The sequence below is a fragment of the Balaenoptera ricei genome, chromosome 12 (assembly GCF_028023285.1).
Source record: "Balaenoptera ricei isolate mBalRic1 chromosome 12, mBalRic1.hap2, whole genome shotgun sequence".
NCBI lineage: Eukaryota > Metazoa > Chordata > Mammalia > Artiodactyla > Balaenopteridae > Balaenoptera > Balaenoptera ricei.
This window is the reverse complement of record NC_082650.1, coordinates 1,007,836-1,024,759: the sequence shown is the minus strand read 5'-3', so window position 1 is coordinate 1,024,759 and position 16,924 is coordinate 1,007,836.

The following is a 16,924-nucleotide window of genomic DNA, read 5'->3' as shown; positions in this document are numbered from 1 at the left end:
TTAATTGATAAATTCTGAGCACCTAGAACAAAGCACACACTCAATAGAAGTGGGCCCAGAGGTTTGTTATTGGTGAGGAGTGACCGCGGTCCCCCGCCACTCACTGACCACTGTCTGCCGGGTGCTCCCCTAAGTGCGCCCCGCGTACTGCCCTGCTGAGTCCGTACACACGCCGACCCGCAGGGCTCTGGTCCTCAGCACGTCCGCCCTGGGGGCTTTGGCCACGTGCCGACAGGAGTCACTGAGAAGCTGGAAGGATGTGGTAGCCGAGAGTGGCCGTGGCGCCTGTGACACTTCCCACCACAGGACGGCCGCCCAGTGGTGACCGTCCCTGGACGCATGCCACCCGCCAGAGCCCTGAGCCCCCCAGCCTGTGTCCCGGCTGCAGTCACCGTGGGCCACATCCTGTGCTGAGAGGTGACCGGTCACCCTCCCCATCCAGGTCAGGGGGCACGCGGGCAGATGCTACCACGGCGCCAGCAGAGGCCAGTCCTGCCCATGACTCTAAGGCCCGCAGAGGGCGGGTAGGGATGGGGGGCCATGGGGCGGAGGGTAAAGCGCACAATTCCGGTCCAGATGGGGTGAATGGAGGCAAGGATGACAGGAGCTGTGAAAAACGACAGCACCTTTATTCTTTTACTTAAGGGGCATTTTCAGTGCACCTTCTACTAATGCTTTTTGAAAATTACTCAGCAGAAAAAACTGCTGTATTTCCCAGTTATGGAGTTTAAAAGAACACTTGCTCAAAAATGCATGAGATTTGTGGCTTAAGGTTGCTTTTTCATTAAAAAAAGTGACTCCTTAAGGTTCAGGTTGTTTGATAAAAGGCATAGCATTGCATGGATTGCGTAAAACCTTATCTTCGTTTCTCATATCCATCTTTAAAAATAAGTGAAAAGCACTGATTCTGGGACCAGCTCCATGCCGTGTTGTACCCCTCCCCGTAAGACAGTAAATATTAACAGAGAAAATTGAGTGGTTACTAAGGAAAAGATGTGGTCTTCAGCTGCATCAGGACAGACAGACCCTCCCGAGAGGTTGCGGATAGCCCGGAGCCGGGGCTGCCTCTGGACTTGCAGATGGGCGTCCAGCAGAAGGAGGGGTCTGTCTTTTAACCTCCTATTGTGGGGTTTAGTTCATGAGAGAATCTCAGCTTCAATCTTTGCCTACCTTTAAAAATAATAAAAATTGATCCCTTGCTTAGGAAACACCCCTATTAATGAAAATGAAGCATGCTTTGATTTTAGAAACAGGCATTCGAAATGATTTTTTTCTTTTCAATGTTATATGAACACAAACAGCTATGATTTAAAAGATCACTTACGTGTTATCAATGTAAATGTGTTAACATAGCAGTTTTCTAAAACATGTGCTCTCTTACAGAACTAGAGATAACTCGTCAAATGCTCATTTCTTGAATAGTTTGTCAGTTAATAGGGACTAAACTCTCCTCCGGTCGATTCAAGGAAACATCCAGGGCGGCCAGGTTAAGGCTGGTGCCCTCCTCTCGGTGTCCCTCTGTCCTGACCCGGGTCTGTGGCTCACAGGGTCAGCCAAGATGAGTGGGTATTACATCCAACCTTCTCCACTTTTGGCTCCCTTTTTCCTGCCAAAGCCCCTTTATTGGTTGATTCCGTTGGGTTCTTTCAGGTTCTCATGCCTTCTTAGCTCAATACTTCAAAGATACAGATTGAGGCCCTGGCGTGTTTTTCATTGTGTGATTGTACCCGAAGTTCATGGAAAATAAACTGTCTAAAGCAATGCCAGTTCTCCTTGCTTATTTACAGTTTAGGTGGTTAAAGAGAGCATATCATTTTACTAGTGTCTTCGGACACAAACCTTTTTCTTAAAAAACAGAAAACAAAAACCCTGTATATTCCTTGTGCTTTATTTCTTTGACCTCAACTTTAAAACTTGAAAAATGTTAACACATGGAGGCCGGTTGTTGGGATGGCATTCGCGTTGCTCTGATCCATGTGCCTTGGTCACAGTGGGCCCTCCTTCACCTCGAAGGTGGTCCTGGACCTCACTTTTGAAACCATTTAAAGGGTAAGGACTCCTCCTGCACAGGTGACCTGGGTCCTGTGTGTTAGTGGCACCTGTGGACAGCAGTCAACTGCCCCCTACAAAGGACTTGCAGAGACCGTTTTATGCCCACTTGACTGGGCTCAGGGACTCCCTGAGGGCTGGTCAGACAGGATTCTGGGTGTGTCTGGGAGGGTGTTTGTGCATGAGATGAGCTTTCAAATCTGTGGACTCAGTAAGCAGGGGGCACTGCCCATTGTGGGTGGGCCTTGTCCAATGTGACGAGGCCCCAACAGGACAAAAAGGGGAAGGAAGGGCCAATTCCTCTCTCCCCTGGAGGTGGGGGGGTCCACCTTCTCCCGCCTCAGACCTCAGGTCTCCCGGTTCTCAGGCCTCCACCCTGGACTGAAAGACACCACCAGCTCCCCTGGGTCTCCAGCCTGCAGAGGGCAGATCATGAGCCAATTCCTAAAATGAATCTCCTGAAATCAAGCATTTCACTGAAAAAACTTGAGGTTATTATCAACAGAAAATAAAAGTGCCTCTACTCATCACTATTTCCTGAAAATTAAGTACTGAAACTATGTGTGGAAATGAAAACAAAAGTCATGTTCCTTTGCCCTTATTATCCCAGTCTGGCTTAAGAGGGGAGGGAAAATCATTATCTATCCATCTGTTTATCATCTATCATCTGTCTATCCACCTCTCTATCTATCCATCATCTATCTATCTGCTTATCATCTATCATTATCTATCTATCCACCTATCATCTGTCTATCTATCTATCACCTATCAATTATCTATCATCTATCTATCATCTATTATCTATCTATCATCTATCTATCATCTATCTATCATCTATTATCTATCATCTATCATCTATCTATCTATCATCTATCTATCTATCATCTATCTACCTATCATCTATCTATCATCTATCTATTATCTATCATCTATCTATGTATCTACCTATCATCTATCTATTATCTACCTGTCTATCTATCTATCTATCTATCTATCATCTATCTATGTATCTGAAATAACTTCAGGAGCACGCACAGGAGGCAGCCTCAGCAGGAAGCAGCGTAGTCAGGAAGGTTTAGGAAGGCAGTGGGACAGGACAGGCCGTGAGTCACATGTACACGTAGACCCTGCAAAGCAACCCCGTGCATCTGAACGAGGTGCAGTGCCCTCCACTACAGATGATGCATCCAGTTGGCTTCTTGGTGGCCTGGCAGGTTGCCTGGCTGGTTAAAGACAGCACAGCCCTACTTCCTCCCTATGGTCCGATCCCTCCCCCATGAAAGAGGGTCTATCCTCTAAAATGGACTAAGGAAGGGGCGTGGATTCGCTAGAGTGATTGACTGAAGCAGCTGTGCTTTTGGAGGCCAGGAACTAACCCTGCACGGAGACAAGAGGAGACTCCAGCTGGCTCATCAGGGCCCCAACCCCTTTCCTGCCTGGAGGCCCTGTGCGCTGACGCAGAGCTGCAGGTCCCGACGCCCCTGGGCCACCCGGGAGATGCGAGACCTGCCCGCCCCACCCACCCCCTCCTGCATATGCAGCTGCCAGTCACTGTCCGGTCCCAAAGGGCAGCTCTAGGGAAAGGACGTGTAGAGCAGGTGGGAGGCGAGGCCCAGTGAGGCCCTCCGCCAGCACCTCGCCTGGCACTGCCTCAGCCAAAGCCCATCGGGACAGCTCTGAGCCCCACACCAGGCCCACTGGGTACCCAGTGAAAAGCCAAGCCGATGTGGCTACTGGAAACGCACCCACACCCGCTGATCTGCCCTGCTGGTCCCGTCTGTGGGGTCTGAAGAGCGCTGTGTGCCGAGACGCCCCACCTGGACTCCTGACACCATTTACCTGCCTTCTCGTGGGTCTCCCAGCTGTAACTACTCCACATCACATCACATGGGTCTCATCGACTATCTCTGTAGCTCTGCAGAAATTGTATGAATCTCGGCCACGAGGAAAGTTGTAAAGGTTAACTCGTGCAGGATATGTTCATAAAATAAAGCTGAAGTCCACCTTCCCCTTGTGGGGCTCCCGTGGGTCCTCCAAAGCTGCTGCTGGTCTCCCCCACTCTCCCCACGTGAGCAGGAAACGTCTGCTGTGATGGGGCTGTGACTGGCTGAACCAGGCTTGGCTCTGGACAGTTCAGGAGCCTGGGCAAGACGGCGGAGTCCTGGGGGCATGAGGAAAAGGGGACGATGTCGGGATAGTGACGAAATCCACCCACAGGTCAGGAGACGTTTTATAGACAGCACAGCGGTGAAGCGTGTTTCCTGAGGGTTCACCACGTGCAGGCTTCATGTGAACCTGTTCACACAGGTTTTCTCGGGTCCCACAGTCACTCTGCCTTGCTCAGTGATGAACTGAACTCAGGAGGTGGGGAACTCACCCAAGACCCTGCATTCGGCCGGAGCTCGAGTCCCCCCGGGAGGCCCTCTCTGGAGTCAAAGGGGAGTCACCGGGCTTTGTCTCTGCACCTGACGGGGTCCCGTGAGGATCCAGCGCAGACAGGACTCGGCCTCTCGGCGCCTTGGCTCCGGGGACTTAGTGAAAGTCAGGGCCAAGTGCGCAGAGCATCTGTGAGGACAAGACCGAGTGCTATGTGAAGTAGCCGGTATGGAGCAGGGCGGAGAAGGCCAGCGGGCCTGGTGGTGCAGGGGACGCGCACACAGGCAAAGCTCGGGGAGCAGGAGACCCCAGCACTGGGGAGCTCGGCCCTCTGAAATGAGTTCGTCACTGGGCAGCAGTCCAGGCCCCAAATTAAACCGAGGAATAGCTTCACGTGCCAGGAAAGGATGTGCTCTTGGGGATGTCACGATGGATCCCTGAGTCTGTGTGAATTAGGCTTCAGCTTCAGCGAGTAGGACAGATGTTCCAACAGGGCCACGCCCGGGGAGCCAGAGAGAAAGGGCCCCATCCAGAGAGCCAGGCCCAGCCTGAGGGTCCAGCCTCCACACCCAGAAGAGGCCAGTGGACTCCGTGGGGGCCAGGCTGGCCTTGCCAGCCAGCCTCTGGGCTCAGGCTGCGACTGCCAGCAGCTTGAGAGCGTGGCCCACTCACCAGTGGGGTCAGGCTCACGTCTCTCCCACTAAAGTGGCTTCCTTGGTGCTCATAAAATCCAACCTTGGCGCCAGCATCCAGCTGGCCTGCCGTACCCTTCCGGAGCAGGGCCTCCAGCCCTCCAAGTCGGTCCCCAGAAACCGTTTCTCTATTTTTAGGTCATGGCAAACCTGATGGCTTTTACTGTTCTCTTTCTCAGCTGTCTTCTTTGTCTTTCCAAGCACAGGGAATAAGGGCTCATTTTTATTACTTTCCAGTCACAACACAAGCATTTCCTCCTCTGGTTCAAAAGCTGATAAAATGCTCTTTCATCATGGATGGTTTTATCTCGGTCCCAGCGGAGTATGGCTGGACACCCAGCCCCACGGAGACCTGGGAGGGCCTGAGGGCGGAGCCACTCTTCCCGGACGTCCCTAAATACACCCTTAAGTCACTCTCACGACCTCCACAAAAATTTGAACAAACTAGAAATCATAAGGTGGTAAATAATGATATGGTATCACAGGCAAATGGGAAATTGAAAGTTTAAGCAAAAAACAAGTCCAGAGGAACAGCCCACACCGAGACGGAGAGCCCGCAGGGAAATTGCTGTGAGCATGGCGGGGGCGGTCAGGGCGCGGCTGGCGGACTCGGGCAGGAGGAAACTCTGCTTATCTGAGGAATATTTTAAAGCAGTGTATTAATAGGAATTTTTAAATGATTTATCAAAGTCTGAGAAAGAAAACGTGGGAACCGGGAAGACTAATTTGTTTGAAAGTGATTATGATTAGCCAGAGGAGAGTTTGACGCCCGTGGAAAGTAAAGGACACGTGAGCACATTTCTGCGCAGTGTTTGCAGTGTCTTCAATCCGCCAGGACATGGTTGCAATCAGTCTTCCATAGTTTGAGTGAGTAAAGAATTCTGAAGAACAAAGGAGAGAGGGGTGTGGGCCGTGCTCCCAGGAAGTCCCCCTGGAGCCCTTTCCCAGGACGTTGGCCCAGAAAAGCGCACTTTTACTTTGCGTGGTATCCTGTCTCCACCACGTGCTTGACAACCTCTACTACATGTGTAGAGGGGGCTTGGAGGAGAAGAGGTAACTGTGTCCTTGAACAATGCTTTCCAAATTTAACGTCCTGAATCAGGCTGCCGCAGTGGGCGGGGCCGTGCTGAGGTTCGTCCCGCCTGAGGGGCCTCGAAATGCTCCTGGTTGGTGGCTCAGGCCTGGAGGGGCTAGGCTGCAGGTTCAGCATCGAGGGAAGAACGTGGTGGGCGCTGGCCCCCCCCAAGAGGTGAGGAGTGGGTGGCAGCAGGGAGCAGGGCCCAAGCCGGCACCTGCCCGCTGGGGCTGGGAGTGAGGTCGGGAGAGCGGCAGTGTAAGGGTGCCGTAAGGTTCAAGGGACTATTTTTCCTTTAAGTTTTGCTCCGTGTGGACTATGGATGGAAGAATTCTGGAAACATCTACTGCCGAGAGCCATTTGGAAAAGGAGGACCATGACGCTGATTATGTGACTGAACATCAGATTGTGAGACTGTCGAGCTGTCTGCCGGGGTTCCGGGCACCCACCGGGGCCGCCGGAGAGCGCCGAGGGCGTGTCCCCCATCCTGAAGTCAGCGCAGGGCGAGGGGGACGTGACAGCCTTGCCACCAGTCCAGCCACACCAAAGTGGAGAGAGAGGTCGGTTTTATGTTGCAAAATGAGTTAAGAATAGGCAAATCCCCAGCAATTTTGTCTGGCCAAATTATACTTTTAGACGCATGCCTATAACTTTATATTTTAAACGCTCAAATTATTTTGTAATCTCCCGAAAATACATCATGTTGTTGTTTGTTTTCAAAACCTCACTGTAACCTTCATAATAATTAAAAACCTTTTCCTCCCTTTGGATAAAGAAATATTATCCGGGTAAGATCAGCACCGAATCATTTTCACGTACCTCCTCGGGAAGCGGCTTTGAGGGCAGGGTTTAACCGTCGGCGCGCTCAGGAGCGGGGCCCCGCTGCCGCGGCACACAGGACTGCAGGCCTCGGAGGCCCGCGGCCTATTCCTTTCTTCTGAATGCGCTGCTGTCGTTGATGCTGTGAGACGGGAAAATGGCTTTGGTGCTTCTCCCCAGGGCGTGCGGGCACATCATGCAGAGAGCTCCCAGCAGCCCGTGTCCCCGTCCTAGGTCGTCTCATGGTCACCGTGGCTGGTCTGTCCCGCATTCTCTGGCAGGTGCCCTGGGCTGTGCCCGAGGGGTGGGACCCAGCGCTGCCTCCCCTCCTGCCCGCCCCAGTGGTCCTGGCCGTCCCCTCTCCTCCCCCTTGTCCCTCGACGATGCCAAACACCGGCAGGACCTCAGCCCCGGCCACTCCCAGACGGCCGTCCTCATCGCGGGCATATCTACTGAAAGCCCTGGACTCTCTCTCACCTCCGGATCAGCACGACGTTTCCATTCTTCACCCGAACGTGTGTTTCCACTGTGTTTCCTCATCGCCGTTGTCGGGGAGAGAGAAGGGATAAGAGATACGTACGTTTTATAAACAACATTTAAAAATGCTCTGGGGCGGGAGGGCTCTAGACTGAGTGTTTGACACGGATACCCCTCTTCACCCTCCCAACCAGCCCACCGAGCCGACATGTTTGAAGATCTTTTTTTTTTTTTTTTCTTTTAACATCTTTATTGGAGTATAATTGCTTTACAATGGTGTGTTAGTTTCTGCTTTATAACAAAGTGAATCAGCTATACATATACATATGTTCCCATATCTCCTCCCTCTTGCGTCTCCCTCCCTCCCACCCTCCCTATCCCACCCCTCTAGGTGGTCACAAAGCACCGAGCTGATCTCCCTGTGCTATGCGGCTGCTTCCCACTAGCTATCTGTTTTACGTTTGGTAGCGTATATATGTCCATGACACTCTCTCACTTTGTCACAGCTTACCCTTCCCACTCCCCACATCCTCAAGTCCATTCTCTAGTAGGTCTGTGTCTTTATTCCCATCTTGCAACTAGGTTCTTCATGACTTTTTTTTTTTTCCTTAGATTCCATATGTATGTGTTAGCATACGGTATTTGTTTTTCTCTTTCTGACTTACTTCATTCTGTGTGACAGACTGAAGATCTTTTAAAGAAGAGCAAAGCGTGGGCCGCCTAGAGCCTCAGTGAAGGTTAAAGCGTCTAGCCCGTGGGACTGTGCCGGCTTGGTCAGTGCCCTGGACGTTGGTCCCGCTGTCACTTGTATTTCTTCAGGGTCAGGACGCTCCCTAAGGCTACACGGTGGTCAGTGGCCCAGTCAGGCCAGGAGGCTCAGCCCCACCTCATGCTGGAGCCCAGAGCAGAAAGCTCTAGATTTCTGTCTCTGAGTTCCCTGTTCTTTTTTTTGTTTGTTTTCCTCAAAACTTTGGGATTTGTTAACAATGGATAATAAAAATAGCTCATTTGTTTCCTTTTTGTGGGAATATCTAGATCCTCCTGTCTTTGGAATTGGTGTAGCGCAGTGGTTAGGACCACCCGTCCTGAGGTCAGGAGACCCGAGGTCAGATCCAATCTCTGCTGGTTCATCTCATCACCTGCTCCGGACACAGTTTATTCATCTGTAAAACTGATGTAACGGCAGCTCTGGGTGGTTTGAATAATATAACTGTTGCAGAGCACTTACACAGAGCCAGGTAGGTACCCAGGAGGTTCTCCATAAACGTTGCCTACACGTATTTGTTTTAAATTCTGAACTTTGTAAGCGATCACCGTCTGTGTACTGTTTCAGAGGCCCTATGAGACACTGCTTTGACCAGTATTTAGTGATGCTGCCCTAACAATTCTCTTTTTCTCCATCAGTTAAGAATGACTATGTAAATTATCCAAGCTTCTGCTGAGCCATCCCCGACCACTCTTTCCAGTGATGAAAGTGCCGGGGGTCTGGCTCCCTCCCCCACCTGCCCAGCCCCCAACTCCACAGCCCACGCCTTCCCCACCGTCACCTGCTGCTCTGCTGTGGGGGACTTCCCTTGGGGTGGTAGCTGCCCAAGCTCTCCCTGTTTGTCAGCCCAACAGAGGTTCCAGCTAAGAGAAGACGTGGGAAGCAAGCAAACACTCTGAGCTCAGACGATGTTTCTGAAGTAAGGAATCGAGACTACTGAGCGAAATTCACTCTGTGTTACAGAAAACAAAATTTGGTCTATATCAAGACGTATACTGACGAGGCTATTGAATTTCAAGGAGTAAGAAAGAACATTTCAGGTATCCGTCCACGTCCTTAGAAGAAATCGATAACCAGGCTGGCCTCCGGGGTCTGTGTAGCAACTCTAATACCAGAAGAGAAATGCTGGCAAAATTTTGAAGAAGAAAAGGGATGAATCTGAAGTTTTGTTCCAACCGGGTTTTTCCTCCAGCACAAAGGCAGGTCCAGTTTCCTACACTCACCATCAGCGGATGACAGTACCCACGTCTAAGCTGGATTCAGAGCGGCCAGACGCATGCAGCCCTCCTTCTGCCTGCACACACCCCTGCCCGCCCTCCTGGCCACCCCAGGGCCGGGGCTCTTCCCGCTCCGCTGCACCCATGCCAGGACCCCAACCCCTCCCCGCTCCTCGGGGCTGCCCCAGTTTTCCTCTTCCTTGTCCCACATTCCTAAGATGGCTATTGATGGGGCAGTGAGTGGATGGTGAGAATTTGGAAAAGCTTCTAAATTTAGGTAGAAGAGAAAGAGAATTGAAATAAAAAAACAAGCCACTTTGAAAACCCACGGCAGATGGCCAGTCACTGTTACAGAAATGAATGAACACACAAATGGATGAATAAAGAATGGAAAGTGTAAGTAAGTCTCCTCGTTCGTGGACACACAATATGCATTTTTGAAATATCATCTTTTCTGCTTCTCATTAGTTTTGCATAGTTTAATGACTATCACATTGCATTACATACGATAGATACTTTCTGGGCGTGGTCTTCATAAAGAGCGAAAGAGAACGCTAAGGCCAATAAATCAACGTATGTTTGCGAGAAAGTTCAGATCTGAAACCTCAGTGCGAGGCCTTCGGAGTCCTCGTCGGCCAGTGGGAAGGGTCAGAACTCTTACCGTAAGGGCCTTGGAGAGCGTGGCCCAGCTTCACGGCTGGCTCCCTGCCTACAGGCCTTCGTTCCGGGCCTGAGACTGAAGGGCTCTTCCCTTACTTATCGGACCCTCCTCTTCCCTGCCCACGAGGAAGCTGAGCGATGAGCGTAAACAGGATGACATAACAAGAGCGGCCTCAAGAGTTAAGATCATGTGAGCAGCGTTCAGAGACACGGGCTGCATGTAATTTAATTAATGCGGGAAGGAAGACCTAAGCATCTGAGAATCTTTAAAAATAATATTTTAGCCAAAAGATTTATCTCACAGAAGATAATTTACAACCCAGCCCAAAGCAGCAAATGCTTGCTCATTCTAGAAAGAATGTGTCCTGTGGAGACGGGCTAGCAGCATAGTTTTAATGCACGTTCATCTCACAGACCCTCTGTGTCCTCAGTTCAGAGCTGAGCTCAGGACGACATGCGGCCTCGTGGGAGAAACGCTCAGGCCTGGTGAACAAAGGACGTTTTGCATCACATTCTGGGCGTTTTCTGAGCAATTCCAGGTACAGATGGAGATTCTCTCTAATTGACAGTGTTCTTGACAATTCACGGGCTGCTCCTGATAAATTACGCCAGGAAACCTCCACCAAGAGGGAGGGGGAGTTAGGAACAAACAACAGGACGGCGACACAGGACAAGTCAAGTGTACCTGCAAGTGTGAACGTGAAACGCCTTATCCTGAATCATTGCGACTGACACAGTAATGCTGCTGACAGTAAACGCCACACTCATTCACCAATCCGCTCGGTCTGCAAACATCTCTGCATCACCGACCGTACGGCGGGCTCTTTGTTGGATGTGACAGAGCGCAGGTGTGCCCTGGCCCACTCCCCGAGCATCTCTGAAGGGTGACTGTCTGAAGTTCTCTTCAGTTAAGCCAGGGCCCCGACATAATCTGGGAATCAGTGATTATGGCAGACTTTTGGCTCCTAAACAAGAATAAATCCATACCATCTTCCCTACATTGGCAGTTAAAGTTTAGTCTTAGAATAGAGCTCTTTCAGTAACTGACAGGAAATAGAGACTCTGGGTTCCTGCCTCACAAATGGGAAGATGTGAATGAAGTCTCCTTACTTTTGAGAGAAACTGGGTCACCTTGTAACCTCGAGCTGTCACAGGCCTGGGCCGCACACCTACCGCTGTGATGTCAGGAGAGCCGGATGCCCACCTGCCAGGTGGGACGCCCGGGGGGGTGTGGTCCCTGCGAAGTGAACGAGGACGCGGCTGCCCCTTGTTGTGCTTCCCGTCACAGTGAGACGCTCCAAGCCGTGCGTGTGCACGTCTGATCTGACCTCATGGGAACCTGGAGTCCAGACACCACATGTCTTGTTCTCTAGAAGCCGTGGAGCTGAGACCTGCCCACTACAGGCTCCGGGAAGCCAGGGGTCTGAGGGCTTAGCTCCCGACCCCGTCACCACCAGGGAGGGGGCCTGTGTGGGCCGGGTGGGGGGAAGGGGGGTCCTTTCCCGGGTGTCGGTCATCAGGGCTCTCAGGGCAAACAAACAAAACCTGGGTTCTAATACTTCAGGCCCCTGAGTGCTCTTGGAGCCCCTTGATCACCAGTCGGACAAAACCAGTGCCGTCTTTCTGTTGGGGCCCAAAACATTTTAAATCTAGTGTTTGCTGTGATCTTAGTGGCTCTTTTTTCTCTGTGGAAACAGTGCGACAGTATTTTGAATTTATTTGAAAGGGGATGGTAGTGATTAGTAGTGATTTTTAACACGTTTGCAGAATCGGAAATGTTGCCCCTATTTGCAGCGAGTCAGGAGAAATGAGAGTAGTGCAGTGCGTGTCCTGGGGTCTCCCCACCTGGCCTTTCAGGGTTTGGGAGTTTTCATTCGGGACTGTTCCACCAGGTATAAATAGCCTGGTGCTGACTGATCCCTCATCCAAGATGTGGATATTTCAGAGAGACGCTGTTGGTGATGACGTACAGAAAGATTTCTTTTTGCATGTGGTCGTGAACACGGTGCCAAAGGCATTTTTATTAGATTAATCTCAGAGTCTGCAAGCCTGTGGGCTGACGTCTCATGCTGCGTGGCTTCAGTTAGATGTTGGGTGGAAAAGGCTGAGAAGGAGGAAACAGATTAGAGGCAGGAGCCCCAGGGGTCCTGGGTCCGCCGCTCATGTAGGCAGGGAGCGGGTGAGCCCTGAACCATCTCGAGCATCCCTGCGGGATCATGAAATAGACGTACTTGATAAAATTAACGAAACTGCATCACAGAGTTTTGATGAGGTGAAGTAACATACGTGAAAGTAGTTAAATTTATTCCCATGTGGCCCATGACTAGGGATCTTGTCAACACCCCTGATACTGGTCCCTGGTACCGACATCGAGGACCCGATACTCCCGCCCATGGCACATACACGTAGGAACTGCTTCCTGCTGGCACCGAAACCAAACCAGGCAGGATAAAGACATCGCTTGGGAAGCAGACGTTTTAGTGAGAGCTGATCTTTCTTCCCCTTTTCACAAGGAAATTCAGTGTGATGACAACTGTCCTCACGGTCGTGAGCAGATAAGGAAGGAGAGAACATCTCCACAGACGTGGCAGCATTGACCTTACTTGTCATCCCGTGAGAATAAAATTCACAAGTAGTAAATGTAATGTGAAGCTGCAGCCACACATGTCCCACAGAAAAAGCACATGATTGACCTGAGAGAATCCATCTTGGGAAATGCTGTTGATGACATTTTCCTTCACTTAAACCAAACTTTCAATTTCTTCTAATGCTGAACCTCTTAAATGGAGCTGGCAATGAGCAAAGTCTAGCATTTGTGACCCCCTATGTTTATTATCTTTCACCTTACCCTCCGCACTCCTGCCAGGCACATGCATGTATGTTCTGGAAGCTCTTCCTTGGTTGGAGTGAAGGCAATTTGTTAAAAGTGAAGCCTGCCTTCGATCCCACTGTGATGCCTTCACCACGTTTCTGGAGCACTGCCTGGGCAGCAAGCTTCTTGCTGACCTTCATGAATATCATCTTACGCGTCCATCTATGGATTAATTTTATGCGTATATCTCATGTATTAATTTTATTTTCCCAGGAAAATTTACAGAGACTCACAGCAAACTTTTGAAAGAAAGACTCATAGTGAATCACAGACAAGTTGAAATGTCACATGGATTCTGTTTTCCATTCTTCCTTCTTGCAAGCTGTAAAATGTGATTCCTCCTTGGGAAATACCACCTAAAATGCAAATATTCCTTGGTAACAGGGTGGGATCATCTGTCAGTGTGGCCCAGATTCTTCCTGTGGATACAAGCTCTTAATGTTATTCTGAAGACTTTCCCTAAGTGGTTTTCAAGCTCCCAGAATTAATCGTTCGGGGATATCATTCAACAGAAACAGCTTCTAACGAAGGATCAGGGTAGCGAGCGTGTGCCAACAACAGCAGCTTGCAAATTAGATCTTTCCAACTCTCTTCAGGGACACGAGAGATGGAAAACCCGGCCCTAACAGATTGCTCCTCAATCACCTGGCCAGCTCGTCTTCTTTCCCTCTCTCCCTTTGTCAAGCGTAAGGGTGACATGCAGCATTAGCAAAGGCCACCAGTTCCACGTGAGGACCAGCCCCAGCTCACTTCCCCCCGCTGCCCTGATGCCCCACCGCGGAGTTTCTACGACACCTCTGGAGAGCTGCTCAGACAGACATCCCAGACCTCTGTCTTTCCAGTAAACTAGAGGAACTCAGCCCTCTCCTCGCTATTATTTTTCCTTCTCCCAAACTTGCTGACTAGCCCACCTCTGACGGCCTGCCCTGCTGGGTGGTGGCGGTACGCCATGGGGGGACCGTCCTCCCTGTGGGAGGGGCACAGTCCCGTGGGTACCCAGGGAGCGCCGGGAGGCCCCGGTGCAGACCCCGGCAGACAGGACTCCACCTCCGGCCCCGTGGTTGTCCCGGTGCGGCTCCCGTTCGCCCCACCGTGGACCCGGAGATGGTCCCCCATGCTGGGAGGACGAGGGGCAGGGGGGCAGGAGGGCGTAGGCTCAGCGTTGGGGTGATCAGACCGGCTTCCAGAGTCAGTGACTGGGAAGTGGCCTCAGGCCCTGGGTCCCAGGTCGGTCAGGCCAGTTCTTCCCTGGGTGGAGGTGGTGGTGTCGCACTCAGGGTGTAAGTACCAGGTTCTGCCTCCCTAGCTGGGCCCCCATCGGGGCGGCCCGGGGGCCCCTGGAGGGAGATAGGGTGGGATGGGAAGGGGCCCCCTTCCTCCCCAGTTGTTCCCGGCAGCTGCCCTCCCCTGAGCAGGTCCCCCCGAGTTCTGCACCCCGACCGCGGTGGTTTCTTCTGCAGAGTTGCTCTCATCACACCTTCTGGGGTGGGGGGCACCAAGCCAAGACCCCAGCCCAGAGGAAGGCGCCCCGGGCCCGTCCTTCCTCTGCACGGACTGCACTCCAGCTCCTCGGCCACTTGTCCGGCTCCAGAGCCCTTCCTCCTGCCCTGGTGACCACAAGCTCCCCTTCTCCTCTTTCTGTCACCACTTAAATCTTGACCCCTACCTGGTCACTCAGTGCTGCGTTCCTGCTGTTCCATAACCGCAGCCCTTTCTGTCCCTCCACAGGACCCTCACTGCCTCGCAGCTGACGATCGGGTTTCCTCCGGGCTTCAGATACCTCACTTTGTTTCTGGATGTGGGTATGTAAGCAGGGGCCCTCGGTGCTGTGGCCACGTTGCAATAATAGTGGAAATCAACTAAAGTGAGGCTGATGCCCTGCTGACACACAGGGACAAATGGGGACATCGATGAGCTGGAAGCCCTCCTCCCTTCAAGGACCAGATTGATACCTCCCCAGCGTCATGGGGCCTGTGTGAGTCAGATGCTCTTTGACCTGCACCGGGAAATGTCCCCAGCGCTGTCATCTGGCATCTGTGCTGTGTCCTCCATGCGCCGAGGCCCTTGCCTTCCTCCCTCTGAGCTCTGACACCGCCCACAGCCTGGACCATATGACAGCACTGCTTCGTGGCCGGGGTGTGCTGCTTCCTGCGTTTATCTTTGGCTGCCCAGCTGGGCGCTAAGCTCATTAGAACAAGGGCTGGGCTTTCTCTTCTCACGAGCCAGTAAAATCTGCCATAAAACGAAAATTATGTTTGGTACCTGCCAAAGGATGACGGATCAAATGAGCATCTTCCTTTTGCTATGGGTGCAGTGAGTGATTTTTTTGTTTTTTTGGCATTTTTATATATCGCTGTATAATCAGAAGAGGTATTTGATAGCTGCTACCAGAAAGCCTCTCAGGGAGAAAGTTGTGTTTAGGAAGACAGATTCCTGTACAAGCAGCTCCAGGACGAAGGTGATTCCAGGGCAGGAGCTGGCGGAACAAGGAGGAAGGGAGGTGAGCTGCTCAGAACCGAAGTAAAGGAACAGGATGCAGATCAAAGGAGAAGGGGGGCCTGAGGACCACGGCAGAGGCTGCACGACTCTGGGGAACGAGCGCCTCGGCGTTGACCGAGAGCTGCCTGATGTACCGCAGTAATGCCCTCTCGTCCCCAGATCTCCTGTGTGCTCCGCTACTCACACAGGTCTCTGTGTGGTTTGCTTGTTTGCTTGTTTCTGTGTGTTTGTATGATGACTGACTTTTATGCAGGGGGTCGGGAGCTGGGTTGGGGGGGATGTGGAAATTGTGGAAACAGCACAATTCCTTTTCTGTATCAGCATTCATAGAACACGGCAAGGTGGGGAGCTTCACCTGAGACAAACGCTAAGTCAGACCAGGAGGGACGGTGGGGAGGCTGGGTGGTGAGAAGCTGCACGTACAGGGCCAGCCAGTGGGGCGGAATGACAGCCCCTGCCATAGACAAACGATATATCGTCTACATACATATGTATGCAACCATCTACCCATCATCTACCTACGAGAGAGGATGCCATCTTCTGAAGGTAAACAAAGGCGTTTGCCTCAGTCCGCTCAGGCTGTGTAAAAGAACACCCCACACTGGGCAGCTTATAAACAACAGACACTTACTTCTCCCAGCTCTGGAGGCTGGGCCTCCAAGATCGAGGTGCCGGCAGATTCAGTGTCTGGTGAGGACCCAATTCCTGGTATCTTCTTGCTGGGTCCTCACATAGAGGAAAGAGCAAAGCAGCCTCTGGGGCTCTTTTATAAGGACACTAATCCCATTCATTAGGGTTGCACCTCATCACCCCAGTGACCCCACCTACAAATACCCTCATGTTGGGGGGTAGGGCTTCAACCTGTGAACTGGGGGGGGGGGGGGGGGACACAGACATTTAGTCTGTCACAGAATCGACAACAAAGATGCCAGAGCTCCAGAGCCATCGGTCATAAAGAGGACACTCAGCACCCTGAAAATGGTCTTCTGCTTACACCCACCTGCTTACACATAAAGAGCTACTGCTCGTTACAGCAACAGGTATTTATCAACTGCTCATTTTGCTCCAGACACTGCATCAGGCACTACGTATGCAGGCAGACTCCCGTCGGCTGAGCTTCCCAGATCTCGCAATATTTACAAATTGGAGTTTTGTGGCAACCCTGCATTGAGCAAGTCTGTCGGAGCCATTTCTCCCAACAGCATTTGCTCACTTCGTGTCTCTGTCTTACATTCTGGTAATTCTCACAATATTTCAAACTTCTTCATTATTATCGTATTTCTTATGGTCATCTGTGATCAGTGATCTTTGATGTTACTATTGCAAAAAGATTACCACTCGCTGTTGACTCACGACGGTTAGAGTTTTTTTGGCAATAAAGTATTTTTTAATGAAGATATGTCCATTGTTTTATAGACATAG